Raw genomic sequence first — 7,963 nt, 5'->3', positions numbered from 1 at the left:
TTTACCTAGCCCCCATAGAACAGAACCCCCCGAAAAGGGCTTCTGAGCTCATAATTATGTTAAATATACAGATATATCGATAAAATACGGCATAACTAGGTTTTATAGAAGTCTTGATGTCACTGCCAAATTTCAAAAAGATCGGGTCCAATTTGATCCTAGCTTCCATACAAAGTTCCCTTCAAAAATTACTTGAATGTCCCAAATTAACTTATAAACACAAATATAGCGATGAAATTCAGCACCATAAAATATTTTATCATATAAAGCCCCTTTTTAAAAAAATTAGTTTTTTATCCATAAATTGCTTTAATGTATCGGAACAAGGGAATATTGAAGATAAATGCTTTATTATGAAAAATAAATCACATTTAATATTCATAACTGATGTAGGGTATCATATGGTCGGCCACGCCCTACTATACATCTTACTTGTTTTATATAAAAATTAATAGTTTTTGGATTATGTATTATTAATCCTTATCCACAAAAGTAAATATAACTAAATAACAAAAAATAACACACTCTTATGTTAAAAACGATGATAAATTAAAAAAAAAATAAAAAATATGCGATGGTCATTCCATTATATTAATTTGGTTATGTAAGAAACAAGTTTTTGCTAGACCTGAAGTGGTGCTTTGGGTCGTTATCTTGCTGGAATACCCATTTTAATGTCATATTCCATTTAGCATATTGCTTCATAATGTCTTCTAAAATATTTACGTACATGAGCTTATCCATATTTTCGTTTATCCAATGAATTGGACCTACGCCATACCAAGCAAAGCATCGCCATATCATAATATTTCCGCCACCATGTTTAAACATTTTTGTAGATATCTTGGATTTAATTCAGCATTTTTGAACGTCTATGTCCATGTCTTACCATCGCCACCCATTAAATTTTTGTATTATCTGTCCATAACATATTTCTCCACTTTTTAATATATCCTTATGATCATTTATATTATATATCCTAATGATCATTCGCAAATTCGCATTTTGTGAAAAATTCCAAACAGTTCACTAATTCTTTACATTCAAATTAATTATTTGCAAAAATTAGAGGACTAATAAGTATATTTATAATTTTAAATAATAACATGAGGCCTTTGGTATCACTAGTAAGACAAACATTAGCAATACCTAATAAGTAGCTGATTTTTAATAATTATTTTGTAACATACAACGTTTTTTACCTATATTTTTTAGCTCACTTGATTATGTTCATTCAGTATAGAGTCAGTTTACTGATGGCCGTGGGAAAATCCATTCATATTCTAGTGTCTGTGAAGATAGAAAATATATTTTTTAAAAATTGCAAAATTTTAGTGTTTTTTTAAACTGGCGAAAATCAGAGGAATTTGGCAAATTCGGATTGTTATTCGCAATTTAATTAGAAAACAGTTTTAATATTAAGAAAATATTAATAGGCGTACATATAGAGCTATAACAAAAGAGAACAGATTATATTTCACAACATCTGACTGTCAGTCAATTAATTCTGCAGCAAAAATGTAATACAAAGCCATTCCAATTGCCACTCGTAGAGAAAAAAACATCTTCAGTTTACACATGAAGACATTGTTAAAACAAGTAGGAAAGTATAGTCGGGCATGGCCGACCATATGTTACCCTACACCATGAGTATATTTTTACAATTTTTACTTTTATAAAATTTTTATTTTTTGTAAAGAAACTTTTATGTTGAATATTACCATAATTCCAAAATATTTAAGCATTTCTTTACATACAGCTTATGATTTAAAGTACAGAAGCATACCGGAAAATGCAAACAAAAGTAAATAACAAATAATGGAAATGAGAGCCAGTGAGAAAAGAAAAACTCAAGAGGAATTTAAAAAGCGGATGGGATTAAATATTGATAAACCACAGGGTATGGAAGCACAAACGATGGTAATACCGCTAGACGTTTTTTTTAAACATTTTGAAACTACTTCCGAAATAACCGGAATTAATATGGATTTACTGCAAAAGCTCAATATTATTCTAATGGCGATAAATAGCAAGCATAAAGTGAACACCTACAGTTCACAAGATATGTCATAGAAAGGTCATCATAGAACAGAATATTCTGCCATTAGGAGAGCTTACAGAAGAACCGCAAGAATCGAGGAATAGAGACTTTAAGCATATTCATCAGTTTAGCTCAAGGAAGTGTTCTAGGCATCTCAAAATGAAGATATTTTTATACCCACCATCAAAAGAGATGGGGGTATATTGTTTTTGTCATTCCGTTTGTAACACATTGAAATATTCGTCTAAGACCCATAAAAGTATATATATTCTGGGTCCTTATTAGATTCTAAGACGATCTAGCCATGTCCGTCCGTCTGTCTGTCTGTCTATCGCCAATAACTGACTAACAAAAGCATTAATAGCGCTGTAATTCGGCACAAACAAACATTTTTATGGGACATAAATCTTTTCATAGATTTTCATAAGGATCGGTCCATAATTGACCCTACCCCCCATACAAAGTACCCTTCAGAAAATGACTTTATCGTTCACAACTGACTAACAGAAGCATCAATAGCGGTGTAATTCGGCACAAACATTTTTATGGTGACATAAATCTCTTCGTAGAATTTTATAAGGATCGGTTCATACCCTACACCCACTAAAGTGGTGTCGGCTCAAGCAACTAAATATAGTTCGGCGGCGGCTAAGCTCCGACTCGAATCCGGTCGACTTCGACCTCTGATTCATTGCTGACGTGAACGTAGATTTTGATTTTGTTTATCGTAAAAAAAATTGTTTTAAAAAGCACTTGGAAAAAAATTGTGTTAGTTTTAAATTTCAAACTTACATTATTCGCATAAAAAATTATTGTACAATAACTCACAATCTACTCTCATATAATTGAAAACGTTTTAAATACTTTTTTCTATCCATTAAAAAATATATTTGCAAAACAAAAGGGAAAATTATTTATTTAAACAAAAAATGCAATCATATTTTTTTGCTGTGTATTTTTTGTATGTTTGGATTCCAATACACAGCTGAATAAAACCAAATACATCTACACACGCACATGTACATCTTTATCCAATTCACTGTGTTGTTGTTGCTTTTTTAACAAAGCATGAAAAAATGAGGCTTTTTTGATGAAATTTTTAGAGGTTGTCTCGGATTTTTGCTCATCTCCGTTATTTATAGACCGATTTTGCTGATTTTCGGATCTCGCCCGATATCTGGGGACCTCCGTCTGTCTGTCTGTTGAAATCAGTTTTTAGAGGACTCCAGATATCGGCGAGATCCGAATCTTCAATAATTCTATTAGACATGCTTTCGAGAAGATCGCTATTTAATATCAGCAAAATCGGTCGGTAAATAACGGAGATATGAGCAAAAATCCGAGGCAACCTCTGAAAATTTCATCAAAAAATTTTTAAAAAAGCAACAGTGTTTACTGTATATAGAAAAAGATGTACACGTGTGTGTGTAGATCAGTCAGGAGCAAAACTGAAATTCTAATGCACGCGTGCATAGTCAAGAAATTCTGCTGACGCTTTTTGACACACCTATACTATAAGCTTGTGTGTATTAGTGTGTCTGTGTTTTACTAAAATGATCACTTGTTTGTTGCTTTGTTACGATCTCAGAGATCAAAATCAAGTCAGTTGCTGTTCAGCTTTTGTAGAAGCAAGATCACGTTGCGGATTTTTTTATGCTTATGATTTTTTCTCTTTTATTACACCTAGCAAAATGTTTGATATAAATTGGGAAAATGATTCTTTTTTATAGAAAACATGGACGGTGAGGCACAATGCGTCGTATGCTATAAAATTATATGTAGAAAAGCTTTATTTTTTTGAAAAGACATTATGAAACTTGCCATGGACCCTAAATGACCTTAGGGGACATGACAGAAAAGTAAAGTTGTTGCAATTAAAAGCAGAGTTTTTCTTAAAATTTATAATTAATGAAACAACAGCAAATAATTGCAACAATCTTTCTTTAAATAGCCAAAAAAAATCATTGCCTCATAAAAAGGCATCTTATGTAGTTGCTTTATCGTTAGCAAAACAATGTCGCCCATTTGAGGATGGCATTTTTTCTTAAATTTAACTACAGATATTTTGAGTTGTTTTGGAGAAAAATGCCATGAAACTCTGCCAGGATATACCATTATCTCGTCGTACTATAACAAGAAGAACGGAAAATATAAGCAAATTTATTCAAATGTCAGCAAAAGAATTGCAAATATTTTTCGATTTCTCTAGATGAGAGTACGGATATCAATAATATTTGCCAGTTAATTATTTCTATTAAAACAGTTAATGCAAATTTAGAGTGCTTCGAAGAAATGTTTGAAGTGGTTTCACTTCATGGTCATGTAACAGGACAAGTTCTGTATGATGCATTAGATGTTAATGTTTTTGCATTTGCTGACAAAAATAAATTAGCCTCAATATGTTCGGATGGAGCAAAGGTAATGAGAGGCAATAATAAAGGACTTTTGGGCATTTTAAACAAAAATGGAATAAATTGCCCAGCATTCCATTGTGTCATACACCAACAAGCTCTTTTCTCCAAAGAGTTGGGTATGAAAAATACAATGGATGCGGTATACTTTAAGGTGGGTATTGGACCAATATTTTTGTATGTTACAAACATCAGCACAAACGTATAATACCCTCCCCACTATAGTGGTGTAGGGTATAAAAAGCAATATCAACTTATTGTTTTAATTTAGAAGAGCTCTACCCAAGTCGTCTGCATAGCTGTGGAGGATGTTAAATGTATTGGCAATTTCGTATTATGAAACATTTGAGCTTCAATTTCCTTCATCTAGTAGGAATTGTCATAATTGTAATGCCATATTGGAATCAGATTTTTTCACATTTTTGGACTTCCAGTGCTGAAAATTGATAAATTCGATGCCAAAATGTAAAAATTTTGGAGTGGCCTCCATAATCTTCTCACATTTTTATTATTGAAAATGTTTCGGATATTCTTTCTCGTAAAGTGTATAGGTCGGGCAGGCAGTATGACACAAAAAAAGCCGAAATTGAAGGAACTCAAATGAAATGTCCGTGTCATTACTTAAGAATCTTAATAACACTTTAATAAAAAATGCATTTTGTTATTGTTTTTGTAAATTAAAGACGATGAACCTATTCAAATGAGCCAAATAAATATTGGTCAAAAACGTAGTGTTATAAAAATATGATTTAAAATCGGTTATTGCACTAATGTTTGTCTATCTATTGATATATAAGACTCTATGCTATTAATTAAAATGTTAATATAACCAGGAATGAATGTTCAGGAATTTTTAAATTTATTTTTGTGTTCATCAAAAAATACAAATTTTGGAATTTGTATGGAAATCTTGTGAATTATTTTACTAAAAATTGATTTACTTGAGATCCTCTCATTGTCCCATAATTTTCAATTAGTGATATTTTTGACGGTTTTCCGATCAAAAAGTTATTGATTTGAAGAACACTTTCATAATATTTGTACTAAATTTAAATAAAATCAAAGATATCAAATCCCAAAATGACAGTTTGCTGTCGGTTTCGATATGAATTCTCCTTTATGTATTGCATAGTTATAAAAAAGTTTAAACTGAAGTAAATTTATTATTACATAAAAATAAAAAAAACTTTTTATCACTTAATTTTAGATCGATTTCCACGGTCTCAACTACCAAAAATCACATAAATAGTGAGCTCAAAATTCCACGGTGGTCTTTTCACCCACTGGGTAGACTTGACAACGGTCTATCATCGCTCCTGAATCCTTTTATGAAGAAGTCAGGTGACAATTTTTGTACATGGATTGGGCCGGTCCATGTACAAGCACTTTGCTGAAGTACTCGTGCTATCTAGTCTCGACCATTGCTGCCCCGTTGCTTTACTTAACAACCACGCAGATGGGATGGCCTCTGTTTATTCGGCAGCAGCATCTAGAGACGTAACTGGTGGACCGAAGTACGAATTCATCAAATAAGCCGAACCTTTGTTCTTACTCATAGGGACACACTGTGGTAATTCGGATATGAACAGAGTATACTCTGAACATATATGGACAAGGAAGGAAAATTCAATGGTACCATTTGTATGTGATACCTTTCATCCATCACCATACAACCCAGCACACATCTAATTTATACGACACATTCATTATAGGTAGGCGGGTGGGGTGAAGTTCGCTCGTTTCCAACGCTTAGTCCCAAAGTCACTCCTATGTGGGGTGTCTGTTGTGTTCAGTTTAAAAATTGTTGGAATTACGCAACTAAAAATGGAAGGCTCTAATATATATGTTAACGAAAGTTTCGTTTTAAAAAATGAGGGGGTTACATTTTATACCCTACACCACTATAGTAACACACAAAAATATTGGTCCAATATCCTTATATATATATACCTTCAAGTACCATGTAAACCTTGCGCGCAAGGACCAATCATGTTTCTTGGTACAGGAACGAGTTCTATTGAAAATGGTTGAATACAACCGTACCGATTTGGTCTTTTAATGCCATAATTACGTCAATTATACTATCATCTATCTAATTTTCTACAAATAAGATTTATATAAGTATAAATGAAACTGCAGATTTTCGTAATGATTTGTCCTTATTTGACCCTAGCCTCCATACATACCCCCCCATACAAAATCTCATTACTCACTTACATACATAAACCCATTACTTAAATAAGATACCAATATAACATTTTTTATAAGTATTGGTCATATGCATATAAATATTACTTTGAAAATTTTTTTCGATCAGTACATAATTGGTCATAGCTCCCATACAAGGTCCCTTCCCGAAAATCACTTAAACACCGCATAACTCTTTATTAAATTAAGATATTCATATAAAATTTGGTACAAGTATTGCTCTTATATACAAATATATTACCATGAACGTTGCGAAAATCACCTTAACGCACAGCTCCCATACAAGATCCGTTTTAGAAAAACACTTAAAGACACATAACTCATTACCAAATGCTATTTTAAAAATTTTTCACGATCGGTCCATCTTTGGTCATAGCTCCCATACAAGGTTCCCTCCCGAAAATAAAAAACGCATAAGCAAATATTGATATTCATACATTTAGCAAAAATATTGCTCTTATATACAAAAACTACCCTATAAAATTGTTTTACGACCGGTCCATATTTGGCATTGATATCATTCTAGGTCCAGAAAATAACTTAGATTGACAATATTTATTAGCAAATAATGATAGATACAGAATTTTAAATTTTGTCTGTATATACATAATTGGACATAGCTTCCATTCAAAGTCCTTTTACGAAAATCCCTTAAAAGCATATTACTCATTACCAAATAAAGCTATTGATACAAAATTTGGCACAAATATTAGTTTTGTATACAAAAATTATATTTCAAGATTTTTTCACAACTGGTTCATAACATGTGTGCGATCGGTCCCATACAAGGTTCCCTTCAGAAAATCACTTAAACACATATTACTTTTTACTAAATTACGATACAAAATTTGACTGAAATATAGCTTTTATGTACAGAAATGTATTATATGGTCGGCCATGACCGACTATACTTTCCTACTTTTTTAGAAGTAGCAGTAGTTTCAAAAACGTATGATTAAAAAACAAAACAAATGCTATTGCATGTGATATTACTGCTGCTACTTTAATATTTTATATTTTATATGGACGGACATGCCCGACTATACATTCCTACTTGTTTATAAGTAGCAGTATTTTCAGAAACGTATGATTAAAAAACAAAACAAATGCTACTGCAAGTGATATTACTACTGCTACTACTACTGCAAAAAAATAAAAATTTTGATAGCAATAGTACAGTCATTGGTATTTAAATGTTTCAAAGCAGCAGTTGAATACTTCAAATAGTAAAAGTAAATGTTTTCTTGAAGTATCAATAAATTATATTATATTTTCCAACAATTGCATTATTTTTGTAGCAGTT

Source organism: Lucilia cuprina, chromosome 3 (genome assembly GCF_022045245.1).
Source record: "Lucilia cuprina isolate Lc7/37 chromosome 3, ASM2204524v1, whole genome shotgun sequence".
Taxonomy (NCBI): domain Eukaryota; kingdom Metazoa; phylum Arthropoda; class Insecta; order Diptera; family Calliphoridae; genus Lucilia; species Lucilia cuprina.
Note: the sequence above shows the minus strand (reverse complement) of the source record.